General features: G+C 35.8%; 1 protein-coding gene across 18 annotated transcripts in view; it reads right to left on the bottom strand.

The window, feature by feature from the left end:
- Celf2 (CUGBP Elav-like family member 2) overlaps positions 1 to 15,767 on the bottom strand; it is a 799,248-nt gene that overhangs the window by 291,563 nt on the left and 491,918 nt on the right. For 2 of the 18 annotated variants that reach the window (XM_063260462.1, XM_063260466.1), the window contains one exon: positions 2,955 to 3,103. The exons of the other annotated variants lie outside the window; for them this stretch is intronic. The gene's annotated coding sequence lies outside the window, so the exon portion shown is untranslated. The remainder of the gene's footprint in view (positions 1 to 2,954; positions 3,104 to 15,767) is intronic. 18 annotated transcript variants of the gene reach the window in all.

A 15,767-nucleotide genomic window follows, 5' to 3' on the forward strand; every position in this document is an offset into this window, starting at 1 on the left:
AATGTCACTCTTTCCTTGCTTTGCACTGCTATGGGAACTTTTTAACTTTTCTTCCCACTTTGCCTGCAAACTAGGTGCTCTCATTATCATGACATTATAAACAGTAAACAATTTCAAACTTTACTATTTTCTTAAGGGATACTACATTTACTCTGAAAATGGGAAGTCTTCAAGTAATAATCACTTTGCCATAGCCTAAACACAGATTATCAACACTTTTTATTCTCCTTAGTCTCTCTGATTTTTTTTGATCTTTTATAGATAATACTTGTCTGACAAAAGTAAAATGGGGAAGCCAACACTTATGTCTCTGTTCACTTTACCTCAATAGATACTACAACCAAAAATCACCTGGAATTAAAAAAAAAAAAATCAGCCTAAGTATTTGGATTGCTTGATCACATGGTTTTTTCCCTCTAGCAATGGCATAAATGTATAAAGTCACACATAATTATTCCTTGTTTTATAACAAAATTAGTCTTAAAAACAGTAACAAGTTCATACTTCAATGATGAAAGTTATAATACACACTTAATACATCTTCCAATGAGTAGCTCAGATGAACTTAAACTATACAAGTTTTTCTTCAATGCATGCAGAATCTTATAAAGCTCAAAAAAAAAAAAAAGCATAAACCACGTATATGGGCAAATATGGAGTAAGTACAGAAATGTCTTTAGAGATAAATAAGCCGACAGTTTAGGCACTGAGTTCTAGTTTTACAGTGCTCTCAATCCATTCCAACTAGAGCAAGCTGCCCTCAGTCTGAATTCATACAGCTGATAGAGGGAGTAGGTAAGAGGAATATTTCAAAAGGTGCTGATAGCTTTGGTGACACCTCTTGTCTCTACATTCTAAAAGCTAGCATACTGAAGGTGCTCCCTGAGCTTCTGTCAGTTTTATTTTCTTATTTGCAATATGATTATTTTCATTTGATATGCTTACAATGTCAAGAGCTGTGATTACAAGGCTCATGTTAGGACTAAGTAAGAGGGTGCACAGTACTAGAATGATGCAGTCTTTACACAGTCAATGCCATGAGAAAGTGTTGTGGACATACGTGTGCATGTTCACACATGTCCAGTACACCACGCACAAGCAAACATCCAGTTTAGAGTGCTAGTTGGAGAAGGAAATGAGAAGACAAAGGGATTGGCTTCTACACAAAGTTCCAACTGTCATACATCTCAAAGAATTTGTAAAATTTTCCACTTTTAAACTCTAAAATCATTTTTAAGAAGTTTCACTGCTGCAAGAAATATTTTAATAAAAGTGAACCCAACCAATATAATTTAAATTCCAAGCTTGAATATTACAAGTTTTAAGTGAGTTATTTATATTAAGGTTATATAATACATTTAAAAAACTATAATCCTTAAGAGTGTCTTATCTCACCTTTTTATAATTTACATATGATGAGTAAAAACTCATAGTGTAATGCATACAAAATCAGTGCTGAAATGGGTATTATACATTTAATTCCCAACCTCACTATTCATATGACTATTTTTATAGTTATGTACTGCATAGTATTTGACTGATAATAGAAATGCTGTCAGAATTCCCACCATCTCAGCATCATAACTATTCTTTTGATGCACTTTGGTCCTAGAGTAATCACTTTCTGTTAGGATCATCTTCATATCTTCCCTAAGTTGACAATCATTCTGTATCAATACATAAGCACAATCGTTTGAAATACCATTCAGTTTTACATATCACATACTTCCACTGGTACAATTTGGCAATACAGTGTGAATCATTCTAGATGTATTTTTTCTTAGAAGCATTTTCCTTTTAAGAATATAATTGACAGACTATGCAAGAGGATTCTTCAAGAACAACCCAGGTACAGGTGGGAAATAGGAAAGTCATTTCTCAAATGAGCTGAAATGTCCTTGCCTGGAATACTAACCTGTGCTCAGCTTGCTGGTGTGGCTTGGTCTTCTCAGAGGTAAGCACCTCCAAAGGAAACAAAGAGACAGACACACAGCAAGCTCTGGCTCCTCTGCCTAGCAATACTAGCAGACATGGGGGTATCTTTAGCATTTTACATGGCTACCTACCTGAAATTGCAAGAGTGAAGAACACTTTTACAACATCTAATAAAAACTACAAACTAACTACAAAAATGTAGTTTTGCCATAATCCTAAGCTTCCCAATGATGAGGAAATGAACTTTTTGCTTTGTCACTGCTTTAATTCAAACCATTCTCCAATAATTCTTTTGCTCTTCACCTTGATAAGTACTTAAAATTAAATTAAAAATTGTAGGACTATGGAATAAAAGCATTTCATAACACAAAAACCTAGTATTGTTACAGGCCAAGACTCTAAGTCATGCTGTATCACAATAAAAATCTTTTTTTTCTAAGTTACAGGTTACCAGAATTTTTCTAGTGGGTACTGAGAAAGCCCAAAGTGCTTTCTATTATCATGGAAATCACAGTTTCAATTCTTTAGCCTTCACTGTTTTTCCCAAACAACTTGGCAACAAATCCAAACTTCAAAGTTCCTCATTAAATAAATGGTTCATGAATCTTGAAACCCAAACTGACTCTTGAAGAATCCTCAGAATGGTTCAAAATGCCCCCAAAATGACTCAAGATGAAGCCCCACACAGTTTTATAAAACCCCACAAAAATTAGGAGCAGGAGAACATGCACTTCTAGTAAGAACTTACCAAGGATTTCTAAACCTTGGAGCCACAGATTCCTAAAAATTCATCTTTCTATTTGCCTAGGAACAGGGATGGGTGACTAACACTGGTTTAAAGGGCTGAACAGTCATGGATGATGGCCCTAAAGGTGTCACAACAGCTCATCATTCTATTACCAGCAGATGCTCAGTCAGGCTGAATCTGGGACCCAGCTCTCTGGAATTCTGAGTTCATTTACCCACTGGCAACCAATTATGAGAAAAGCCTATGAAAATGGCAAAATTAATTTACTTACATTTTAGTCAAATTGAGAAGGGCAGCTAGTCTCCTCTACATTCCAATTCACAGAAGTTATAAAACAAAAACCAGTCACTTGCAAATGTAGATTTAGCCCAGCATTGGCCCAGAAGGCCAGAAGTATAGAATCCTCCTCGGGAATCACACCTAGGGGAAGGGGTGGGAATGAAAGTTTACATTCATCTTCAGGAAGCTTGGAGAAGTAGCCTTCCTCTGAAAGAAAAAAATTCTACTTTTTAAAGGTTTATTTTGCCCTCTTGGTTACAGTAGCACTGCAAACTCATTTCAAAGCGGAGATTAAAAGGTCAGCAACAAACTAAATAGCCAAAGCTTAGGAAGTACCTTCCTCTAGTGAAATACTGAGTGTAATAAACTAATAAACAACTCTTATTGTTCTCTGAGTAAGACTCTTGAGTGAAGTTCAATACACTCTTAATATACTGTTGAAGCAAGACTGTGATAAGTGCAACTTTCAGGCTATGGCAGACACTGAGCAGACAGACTCCATGACCTACCATGACCAACACAGCCCAGGTTCCTGAGGCTGAAAAACAAGCCCATCAGTAGGCATACAGATGAAAACAAAGGGTCAAGTATTGAAAGCTAGCTTTGTAAAAATCCCCTCCAACCTAGACATGATACTCAAGGATACAAAGTCTCTAAAAAGTGAAGGCTGAGAAAGATAATCCAAGAGCAGAAAAGTAACCCAGGATGCCCACAATCAGGAGGTAGAAGAAATAAGGGCTTATGGAGGAATGAAGGATATCAGAAAAAGAATCATAGTAGAGAGGTCAGGTAAGAATTTTAACTGTCCAAATGTGGAAGACATACAATAAATATGTTAATGATATTGAAGAAAAGTATCAGGTCATACTGACTCTTCTCCCGCAGTGAGCAGAGAAGAACAAGGGTCTTTGTAAATCCCCAGAGAGAACATGGGATGAAACTAGCAATGGAATGCCATCTTCCCTTCAGAGACTGGTCTAAGGAGGCCAAGGGGAGCAAGGCACCACCAGATGGCAACACAGAGTCAAATAGGATTCCTGTTTACCTAGGATGTATAATAATATCAGATCAAAAGAAGGGCCAACATGTCAGTGCCGTACCTACCTCTATGCTAAATAAAAGATAAGACTAGAGAAATAAAAATTGGTCCCCATAGAAAGGTAAATACTGAAACTGAAGGAACTTCTTGCCATCATACAGCACATACCCTCAATTAGTAACTATACCTTTACTGTGTAAATGGAGGAGGAAAGTAATTAACAATTAATAGAAGCTGCCCTCAATTTAAGGCCTTGAAGGGAAGTAATTAAATTTAGTAGAAGCTGTAGCCTCTAAACAATGATACATCATACAAACACAAAAGGAAGCACAAATTTGAATAATAAATGCAAATTAGAATCGGTTTGACTACAGGCTAAAGAGAAATGATACTGAAATTATTTTTCCTAAGAAATTTTCTGCCAAGAGACTAGTTTATGGACCTATTTTAAGTTAGGGAAAGGTTTGGTTTGAATCCTGGCTGCTATTTCTTAAGTACAAGCTTGCTTCTAGAGTATTTATGCATGCAGATCAGACAGCTTCCTGCAGTTTGAATTAGCTATACAAGTACCTTTCATATCAATGCAGATAGACTTGATATACACAGTGTCAACATTACTACTAGGGTTGGAGATCACAAACATTGCTCTGCTTGTTGGTCATGAAATAAAATTGCTCAACAGAATTTGTGTAGCTCTAGAGAGTAAATTAATGCAGGCAACACAGTTATCAGCAGTATTTAGACTGCCTCTCTAAGCTTCTAACAGAAACATTTAGGGAGAGGAAGCATTACATCTGGCTACAGCTGCACATTACATGGTCCATTGAGACTCAGATGCTGATGGCTGAACTGAATAACAAACAGCTGGGTATAAATGTAAAAATCAGGAATCAATTTTAAACACACATATTTCAACAAATCCTCTGAAATTCTAACACTATCTGAGAAAGAGCACTTCTACAGCATCGTAGAGCAAAACAGTATCCCAGAGATTTAAATTCAAAAATATATCTGAGCACTCTGGAGTCATATAACGTGCTGAGCTCTTCTGTTTCACAACAGGCAGTGTGAACCCAAACAAAGGCAATATCATCAGATCATTTTCTAGATGTGGTCATGCTTGAGGTGAAAGTCATCACAAGTATCTGAGCTTTCCAGAATTAAGAAATACTATTTCATAAATTCAACTGAGTTGAATGAAAAGGTCTTTCGAATCGCTTATCTCTAGTCCTCTAACACTGAAAGACATTCATAGACCATGGTACACACAATTTCCAGCACATGAGATATGAATTAGAGAAAACCCTGAGTTAATAATCACACTTCCCAAAGTAGCCAGAAGAGTGCTAACACATTAGAAATACTAAACAAAAGCTGGATATACTGTGAATAGTTTTTCTCTTTACTAAGATCTAGGTAAGGAAACGTATCGGAGAGACTAGAAATTCCTTCTCCTGATTACTTGAGAACACAAATAACCATCTGTATGGAAGGATTTGGGTTATTTGTATGTATATACAGACTTTCAATAACTGGCACATATTTATTTAAGAAAGATAGTGACATAGTGTCAGACAATGTGAAGGAAGGACCACATAATCTATCATCCAAACTCGGACACTTTTTAGAGTAAATGACTATTGATGATGACACAAGACAATAGGTTTAAACTGGGAGTATCACTGCAAAAGCAGGACACATCCTGAATCTTGTCTAACAGGACCATGAAAAAGAACTGGAGGTCACATCTGGAATGCCAACTGAGTGGCTGCCATCCCATCTTTTTATTTGCACTCCCCTGTGCCTATTTACTTTTTATCTCAATATGATGTCAAATTAAAGAGCTCTTCTAAAGAAAGTTCAGGGAGCAAAAGGATCCAAGAGATAAAAATCTAGTCTTTGCTGCTTGTGAATTAATTTTGTGAATCATACCAGATCCAATCTGGCACTACTTACTCTTGTAGCTTTTTCATACAGAAAAAAGCTGTCACTTGTTTTTATTAATGTTGATTTTCTGTCACCACAAGCAAACTGAATTCTACAATTCAATGGCCAAGATCACAAAAGTATGAATATATAAGCACATTTCCACCAAGAAACTATATTTCTGCCGGTGTACTCAATCATAAATATTTGATATAAAGGATCTCTAGATGTAGCCATAAAAAAAGATACAGCAATACTGTAATACATTCCTCAACTCAGCTATATAGTGAGGAATGGAGGTCTGTGGAAATTTGAAACAGTTAAATATTTACATCCCAATGGGTTATTTAATTTAACACAGCTTAAAAGAACACTAAAGTGTACATCCTTCTTTTTAAAACTAGTGTCTCCCTGAAGGAAAAATAGACAAAAAATAGCCACATGCTATCACTGAGAGCAACCCAATGTAAAATGCTTATAATCTAAGAACTGTTACACCTTATAGCATTTTGTAACATCTAAATCAGCCAGCAAAATACAGTCCATTATAAAACTTCCAGACTATGAAAATCTGTTAATAATCATGCTTAAAATAACATACAACTTTTGTTCACTACAGATACTGTACAAAAGAAGTCAAAACAAAACAGAACAGACTCACAGAAAATGTGTAGGCTGTTTCCACATGACAACAAAACTGATAGTTCAGGAAAATAATAGGTTAGTTGTGACTCAAATCCTAAACTCAACTGTCCAACTTAATTTTAACTATTCAGTCTGCCACAGAAACTATACAACTGCCATGTATTTTTTGACTGGCAATGTATTTACATGACCACAGTAGAATCAATTTGCTACTGTAGAGGCTCACAAAAAAACCCTGAGCATTAGATAACTTAAAAAGCTAACTTACTTTGGTTCTGGGCTGATTAAATTTCTTAAAGTAAGTTTTGCTGATTGGCTAAGAAAAGCCATAAAAAGCTCAGGCACTTATAAACATAATCTTTCAACAACAACAACAACAAAAGTTCCCTAAATCTTAAAGAACATATTTGTAATTTACAGCGGGAACTCATTAAACATACAGATTGACTTTCCCTTATTTATATCCTACAATTGGGCAGTTATATTATAGAGATTTTCTACCTTTCATAATTTTCACTGCCAAGACCTGTTTGCAAAGTTTCAACAATCCATTTACATTTTTAAAAATGCAAAGACCTTGCTGTGTGGTATTGCATAGACTTTTTACCTAAACCTCAGTTACCTCACTTCAGCTCCAGAAATACTAAAAACACTGAATATAACTGTTAACCTTTATGTTAGAGCCCAGAGTGGTCTGTGTAAGACCCCACATACATTAAAGTCTATGAAATATGTTAGAAAAAGTAACACAAAATACATACTGGGAAATATGCAATTCATTATATATACAATAGATCCAAATGAATTTTTTTTTTTTGTCTTTTTCCTTTTTATAGGTACCAGGGATAGAACTCACAACTGCCTGCTTGCAAGGCAGGCGCTTATGCCGTTGAGCTAAATCCCCAGCCCCAATCCAAATGGATTTTTAATTGTTCATGATTTATGACACAGTAAAAATTTATTTCTATGACGACAATAGAATAGCTTGTGGGTTTTCTGAGCAACCTTAGTCAAGTGTTTGCTGCACTTCTATTCTGTAGTAAGGCCTTCACAACTGTTCTTGCTCTGTTTTGTTTTTTACTTTGTCAGAGTCTGGGCTCTCCCAGGGCCTGGAAAATGAGTTATATATAACATTGGGAAACACCAAATACTACTTGGAGATTATAAACCTAAAATGCCTCAGGAACAAAACTATGACAACAATGTCATCATAACTTCTTCCTCTAACTAGTTTTCCATCCAAAAACTAGAGAACATTTCATTAAGTGAATAAGCTACAACACATCAGATTCTTTTCAAACTTTAAGTGGTTTAAGCTCTCACTTTAGTTAGAAAGAGGGTCTTTTGTCTTAAAGAATAAAACTGGTCAAGATCTTGTACCACATCCCGGTTACAGTCCAGGGAAATGTCCATAATGTAGCAATTCCCCACAGGAACAAGTCTTTACAATTCAGCCCTCTGCAGGTGGCTGACAGTGTAAGGATAGCATCTTATCACAGGAATATATGTGTACCCACCTCTGAAAGGCAATGATATGCTTACCTCAACCAACTTTGTCAACTTTGTCCTTCAAGTTTAGATATAAATCAAATAGTTCTTTGTTTTACGTCCTGGAAACAGGATTTATGAGAGGAGATGCTACTATGATTCAGATAACAATGGGGCAAATGAAGTGCTAAAAGAGTAATAGCATTTTTCTTCAATTATATGATCATCATTGGAAACCCAGCATTTTGACAAAGTGTTCAAACATCAAAGAATGGAGTTGGTATCATGTAGTTGAAAGCCATGGTATTGGGTCTTATAGTCTGATTTCTGAAAGCCTTATAATGAGTGTGGAGTGGATATACATCCCATTCTTTGGCTGTATTTTTGTTCAACAAAGCCTGCAATTTTCAGTCACTTGAAAATGTAATTACAGATAATGTTTGCATCAGTAGCAAGAATACAATAAGCACATGGGGCATGAAAACTCCACTCAAATCATATCCTCTGAGGTTACAAGCATTTGTCTTCTGCCAAGAGTAAAGGCATTTCAACAAGCTAATATTTGGTATGAAATTGTTTATGGGTTAGATTAACCCGTGTACGAATTCTACTTAGACTTTTCTATCATCATTTCTTTTATATTGGGTATCTACATGAGGCAGAAATGTGATTTGCTGAAAACTGATAATCCTATCAAATATTTGTATAAATGAGCAATAGCTACGCAGAAGCTGAAAGAGAAGTGACAGGTAAAGTAGACCAGTTGCCATATATGAGTTGGTCATAACTGTCAATCCTACAATCCATTCCTATCTCACTTAACGGTTTAATTATTATGCTGCTTGCTTATGTGTCTCACTAAAGAAAAAGTGGATAAAAGGATACTGCATAAAATCATCTACTAAGGAAGACAGTGAGGATCAAACAATACCTGAGAGCCTTTTGTAATTCACAAGAAGGCATAGTATGGGTTATAGGCATCCCTTGTGGTCACCTAAATAATTTGCCAAATTAAGAAGTTGGGCAAAGATATCAGATGTCTAGTGAAATCCTCAAAAGAGACCTCTTCATAAAACATATTATTATTATAAAGGGAGGCTAAGTATCCACCTTAGCATTTAATGTTAATCACTTCTTTTTCTGTGAGAATTTGCCTAAGGCATTAAAAGACCTTGACATCATTTTGGCTCCCTTTGCACTAATATATATCCTAAAGCACTCTTGGCCTTCTAGACTCAGATCAATCTAGCTATGAAATAAAAAAATAAAACTGAGAAAAAGTAAATTATGTGAAAGAATATATAAAAAGCAGAAGATTGTAGGGTCACTGATAAGAAACTGTATTTCATGTTCAAAAGCTACACATTCAGCTAAACTTGAAAAATCCCTCAAAATATTTATAGGCCACTTCTGAGGCCAAACTGCAAGAAGATACAGTTGAAAGACTTTGGGCTTTGTAAATATCTGGAAGAGGTACAAGCTCAGGGATGCAGGACCCTCAATTTATACAACCTTAACTTGAGGTTCTCATTTAAAAAATTGGAATGACAACTTAGTTTGCAAAATTTTTCTGAAGATTATTGAGATAAATTCCTTAGCCAATGGCTAGCCCCTGGTGCATCCTAAATCAAAAACTAAGGTAATAAAATAGTTTGGAAAATTATTCACAGAATGGTGACATCCCTTAAAGTGTTGATCATCAGAATTAAAAGAAACACACCAAAAGGAAGTATATGGCTGTCAAAGAATTAGTTTTGTTGATGCTAGGAAACATTTTGGCTGTTGGGTCTGCATAATTACTGAACAGAGAAGCGGAAATAAATTTGGATCAAAAGTATTAAGTCCTAAGCAGATCTGAAAAACAAGAGAAACAAAATAAAGGTGTGACTATAATACAATTTCTGAGGCTGACAATAACCCAATTTTGGTTCCTTTTCACAATAACTGGTCACAAAATCTTGGCACAATGGAAAATCTGCCTATAAGGCTAATTAGACTTTTTGCCACCAATAAAATTCGTTGATTACAACGTACCAATTAATTTGTACAGAAACAGTTGTAGTATCTGTGCAGCTGGCCCTTTTCTCTAAAGATCTGGCCAGCTTTCGGCCACAGATCTAGTTTTCTTTCCCAAAAAACCTAGAAACAACGTAATTGCTGATACTGCCAAAGTTCCCTCTGCCTTCAGCCAAGTCCATTCCTGGTTCACCCCTATGCATAGTGCTCTGCTCTCTGAGGCAAAGGATTCTGGGTTTTGGAGGTCACATTCACCTAGAGACTTTCTCCTCAGTTAATATCACTCTTAGCAAGCATCAAGCATTCCCCAGTCTATCATGAAGACTATTTCTCAATCAATGGACTCCCACAGCAGGCTTTAGACTTCCAAACTGAATCTGGTCACATCTGATAAAGCAAGGGACCAACAGCATTAGGAGCAACGCTACAACCTATACTCCTGCTCTTACCTCTTCAGACTCTAAGGAGCATATCAGCTTTGGCAGGAGAAGGAAGTGCCTGTTTATTAAGAACAAAAAGAGAATAAGGAGGATTCATCCTGCAGCTGGGCACCATTTAGTTGATGCAGACAACAAAAACATGATGCCCACCATCTTGCCCTATGCTACATTAGAAAGCAATTCTCCAAAGATTCACATACTCTCCACAGGTATTCTGTGGCCAGAGCACCTGATGAGGCCAATAGGCTGCGGGTCTACACTATTCTCTCTCCATATTTGTATCATTAAAACTTCTACGTTAACAGCTGAGTTTTTGCTAGGGTTAGGAGTCTCATTATGGGAAAACCAGCCTTCATATTGTGTGGACAATTCTCTTGTCATAGGTGAATCAAAATCTGTGTCAGTGGATGCAGAGATGGGTTGTTCAGAATGCACAACTGGGGATATGGAATGGAGATATGCTTTTGCTTCATCCCAACCCAGAACAGAAAGTCTGACCAAAGTTCACAGTTAGAATATGAGCTGCATTTATTTCTCAATCATTTTTCAAAAAGAGGAAAAGAGAGGGAAAAATCAGTTTTTATCATGTTGTCCTGGGGACTTGGCATTTTCTGAAAGTTGATAGGGGAAGCAATACTGCTTTACACGTCTTTCCCTAAGTCTTCAAAGCATGAACATTCTGAAGTAGAAAACATTAACTGCTCAATGTAATGAAATTACAATGTAATGAAATTCCGTTATATTTGATTCTCTCAGGAAGTATGGTCAGTTTCAAACACTATGAAACTATAAAGTGTTTATGTTGTCATTCCTTGTCCAATATTAGTCTCACAATAATATTGTGAGATAAGTGAAAAGCATATTTTATTATCCTTACTTCCTAGATGGGGAATCTTGATAAATTAACTGAGACTTCAAGAAGCCGGCATGAAACAAATCATAAGCCAAACAGTATAACTGAGGCAGCTGCCTAGTAAAGGACATGTTCTGCACTGCTGCTTAGAGACCCCAGTGTCTCTAAGGACTTCATTCTAGTACATCCAGGGCAAATATCAAAGAAGTTATTTCTATTTAAAAACTAAAGCCCACAAATGACCAATGGAATTGAAATCATTTTTTATTAAGGAAAATATCTCCTAAATTCTTCCCTGGAGAAAAGTAAATTCTGTGCCAACTGCCAATCAAGGAAAAAAAAATGAATTTGCCTCTTAGCGTCCTCTCCAACACACTGTGTCAGGAGTTTCTAACATAGCAAAGTCGGTGAAAAAGCATGTAAAAACCGAGGAGGAAAATACATCAGCCATCAACAGATGTTGGGAGTAACTTTTTGACATCTAAACATTAAAGAAAAGGAGGAACAAGGAAGTCAGGAAAATACAGAAATACAAGCTAGTTGTGAAAAGAAAGAAGAATCCTGACAGATAACATTATGATGCAATACAAAGACAGACTTAATATTAAGAAATCTCTTTGAGAGAGCTGCCTATAGCAGTCAATAGCAGTCAGGTTTCTCAAAAGACTTCTGTGTTATCTCTAAATCCTGACATTGAGAAAGGATGGTTGGATGGACAATGGGAGTCATGAGGAAAGATGTTACCAGCTTGAACTGAACTGAATAACTGCAGTTGGAGGCCTCCTGGTGACAATTTTGAGAAGGCAAACACAGCTGCAGCATAGCCAAATATAGCTGCCCAAGACAAAGACATCCATAAAGTTAATCATTCTCAAATATGCTACCCTTATGCTCAACCCAAAAACTCAACACCCCTTCTATAATGCAGGAAGTCAAAATACAGTTGTGTGCATAGAAACATGCAGTTGCTTCAGTAGGATTCATACCAGTGATGAGACAGGTGTTTTGATTTTGCTCTCCTTTCAAGGTTCTGACCTGAGAACTAAATTAGGCACAGATGTCGTCCCTTCTCCTGAAATTTAGTAAATTATTCAGGAAAAGCACAATAAAACAGGCACCAGAGAAGATTAAAATAAAAGGTTTAAATCAGGAAAACATAAAAGCATCATGAAACTTCAGGAAAAGCTGTGCTATTTGTGTTCCCACTGTGTCTAGGTTGAGATAAGAAGAATCAGAAGTGAAGAGTAAAATAATAGCTAAGTAAATCTATAGTAGTCCCCAACTAAATGCTTTTTCTCTTTATGCTTTTCGTGTTATCATTTATTATTTCCCTAAGATTTTCCAAGAATAAAATGAAATGTCAAATCTCAACTTGTACTTGTTTCTCTCACCTGATACCCAATGTCTTCCTTTGTATTCCAAACAGACAACTGGGTATGAAAATATGTGTATTTTTAAATTGGTTTAAACCAACTTATTCTTATCCCCTCCAAATAAACTTTTCAATCTCTTGTAATGTTCAGCTTTCAAAAATGTTCATTTTATACACTGGACTCCTTTACATAATAAAAATTTCAAGCACTCTCTTTACCAGCAACTGGAAGCAATGGCAGATGCAAAGTACTGGCTAACAGTGTCAAATGTAACCACAGAGAAAAAAACAATAGTTTAGGATCTACCTTCTTGATTTTGTTAATGGAGTTTTTTTTTCTTTCTTACTCTAAATCTAAAATATTTTGAGAGAAGAAATATCTCAATTACAACTGAGAAAAAGAAGGATCTAAGGTCTCAAAACTGCAGCAAGCATAGAAGCCACTAGATCAGGGTCTCAGTGTTTTACCAGTAAGATGTGACAGGATCCCCAGAGTGAACTTTTTCAAATTTAAGAGCAGCAAGAAGAGTTGAAACATAGTCCTGAGACCTTTTTTCTACCACAATCAATAATTTTTTTTATTTGGTACAGGAATTGAACTCAGGATCTTGCACTTGCCAGGCAGGTGCTTATGGTGGTGAGTTATATCCTCGGACCCACAATCAATAAATTGCAGTATATGGTGGGTCAAGATGTGAAACTGTTCGAAATCTTAAATTCCTTAGCTATAAATGTATTATTCTGTAAACGTATGTTATATTGTACAACAACTTCATAATTTTCATAACCAAGGACCGTTAAGAGATAAAATAGATTCCTATAAATATGCATTTACACACACACACACACACACACACACACACACAATGCTTCTGACCACTACCATGGAGAAAACAAAATGTTTTGCAATTTTAGCCTAAAGGATAAACTATTTCCCTTTATGTCAGATAAAGATAATGTAAGCAGTGTAAGTCTCCTGCTAGAGGAGGAGACCAGAAAAAGCAAAGACACAACTCATGCAAAAGGATATAAAATTATCATCTTAAAGTTTAATGAGCCTAAAAAGAAAGAACATGAAAATCAAGCCTTTCAGCATAAAAATCACAGAATTTTAGATTCAGTATGTAAGTCAAAGTACTTGGGTATACACTGGATGGTACTACAAAAAAATTTAAGCTGTCCAAAAGTTATGTCAAAATGTCAAATAAATCAGCTGAAGTTAATTGCATTCTGAGTAGTGAGTCATCACCTCATTCTGTGAAAGTAGGAAATCTTTAGTCCCATTTGAGCCTGTAAATGTCAGATAAAGCAGCTGTGGGACTGGGGGAGCTTCACTTCCAGGATTATGACAGAAAGCCAAATAGTGTGACCAAAGAGACAAACCTCTTGAACTTCTTTAATTGTTGAAATGTAAAATCAAAATATAACGCATATCCCGTTTTTAAAACACTTAGCATTATGAAAGGAACCAGATACGTGACTCTTACTCTGCTGGTAACCTATAGGAATCACAGATGATTTCAACCAAGATCTCTTCAGAATAAATTTCTTTATTTGAAATCTGATCTGAAGTCTGGGAGTAAAGTATAGAATAAATCAAAATGTATTTTTGTCTAAATACCACCTACACTTAATTTACATAAATCTTTAGGAGAAAAAAGGTGTACCTAGTAATTTGCTGGTAAGTTGGCTATGAGGCATTCATTCAAATGTAGTAATTAAACTTTAACCAAAACCTGAGTTTGCACCCATTTGTCATTTTGAAAGCCATGTGATTACATATTTATTAGGATTACATTTTAAATTATCAGCTGATTTTGAAACATCACTCTCAGTATCTGAACATAATATACAATCTGCAGTTCATAAAATAAATCATTCATAAAACTTCATGTTGGCACTGCAAAAGTGTAAATCTCAAATATGCTCACACAAGGCATTTCAAGTGGATAACTGGAATTGTATTCCTATAAAAATAGTTCCAGTAATCACTTTCTGTCATGATTTAGAACAGGAAGAATGAAGCTGTTCAAAATCTCCCTAAATGTTTCCCCATTTCTTTTAGAAGTCCTTTAGGAGGAGTCTAAAGCTCACACTAAATGAAAAAGACATTCCCAGGAGAGAGAGGAGGCTTCCACCCAGCACATCTGGATTCAAAGAATGAGGATATTGGATGGCACAATTAAACGGTGATGATGCTAACGGGGAATAATTATTTTACAATTACCTGAGAGCATCACATTTACTGCTCTAATTAGTTTTTGTTTCCCACATAGGTTTTTTCAGGAATGCGCAGCTCCATTTCTTTTAGGTTTAGCTAGAGCTTTTTCTTAAGGAAAAATTAAAAATACATTTTCTGCACTGCTACACAAGTAGCACACCACCAATGCTGGCTTCATTATATTACTTGGTACCTCCTTGATAGTGGAAACAAATAGGAAGGCATGAGAACTTGTAGGTGCTAATGAACTGGAAATCATTAGTGGTTTCTAAACCCTCCCTTTTGCAGTTTTGCAAAGCAAATATTACACTGAGAAATACTTAATCCTTTGTGATGACCTAATCCACAAACAAGAACCAAAAACATGACCTTCCCATAAAGAAACAATAGTCTCCAATAGTAATACTCTAAATTGGAAATGATGACTTTATTTAGATAAAGTTTAATGTTCAAAATAAACAACATTACCAATTTACCTGCCTGAAACATGTTGAAAATATAACATTTTCCATTTAAATGCAAATAAGATAAAGGATGCTTATAGTATTAACATTTGTGAGGGGTTTTGTTTTGTTGTATTGTCTTTTTTTGTAAACTCAACAGTGACATCAGATTCCATCTGATTCTGTTATGGTGTTTGGTCTCCTGAGTGTATGTCTACGTATACACACACACACACACACACACACACACACACACACACATATTCAACAATGAACACTTCCTTGAATTTCTCACAATAGCTGGATCATATCATAGGCTACACTCAAGTGCATCAAATTATTTTACACGCCAAAATATTACC

The sequence above is a fragment of the Cavia porcellus genome, unplaced genomic scaffold, assembly GCF_034190915.1.
Source record: "Cavia porcellus strain 051 isolate PalLab524CR breed Dunkin Hartley unplaced genomic scaffold, mCavPor4.1 scaffold_13, whole genome shotgun sequence".
Taxonomy (NCBI): Eukaryota; Metazoa; Chordata; class Mammalia; order Rodentia; family Caviidae; genus Cavia; species Cavia porcellus.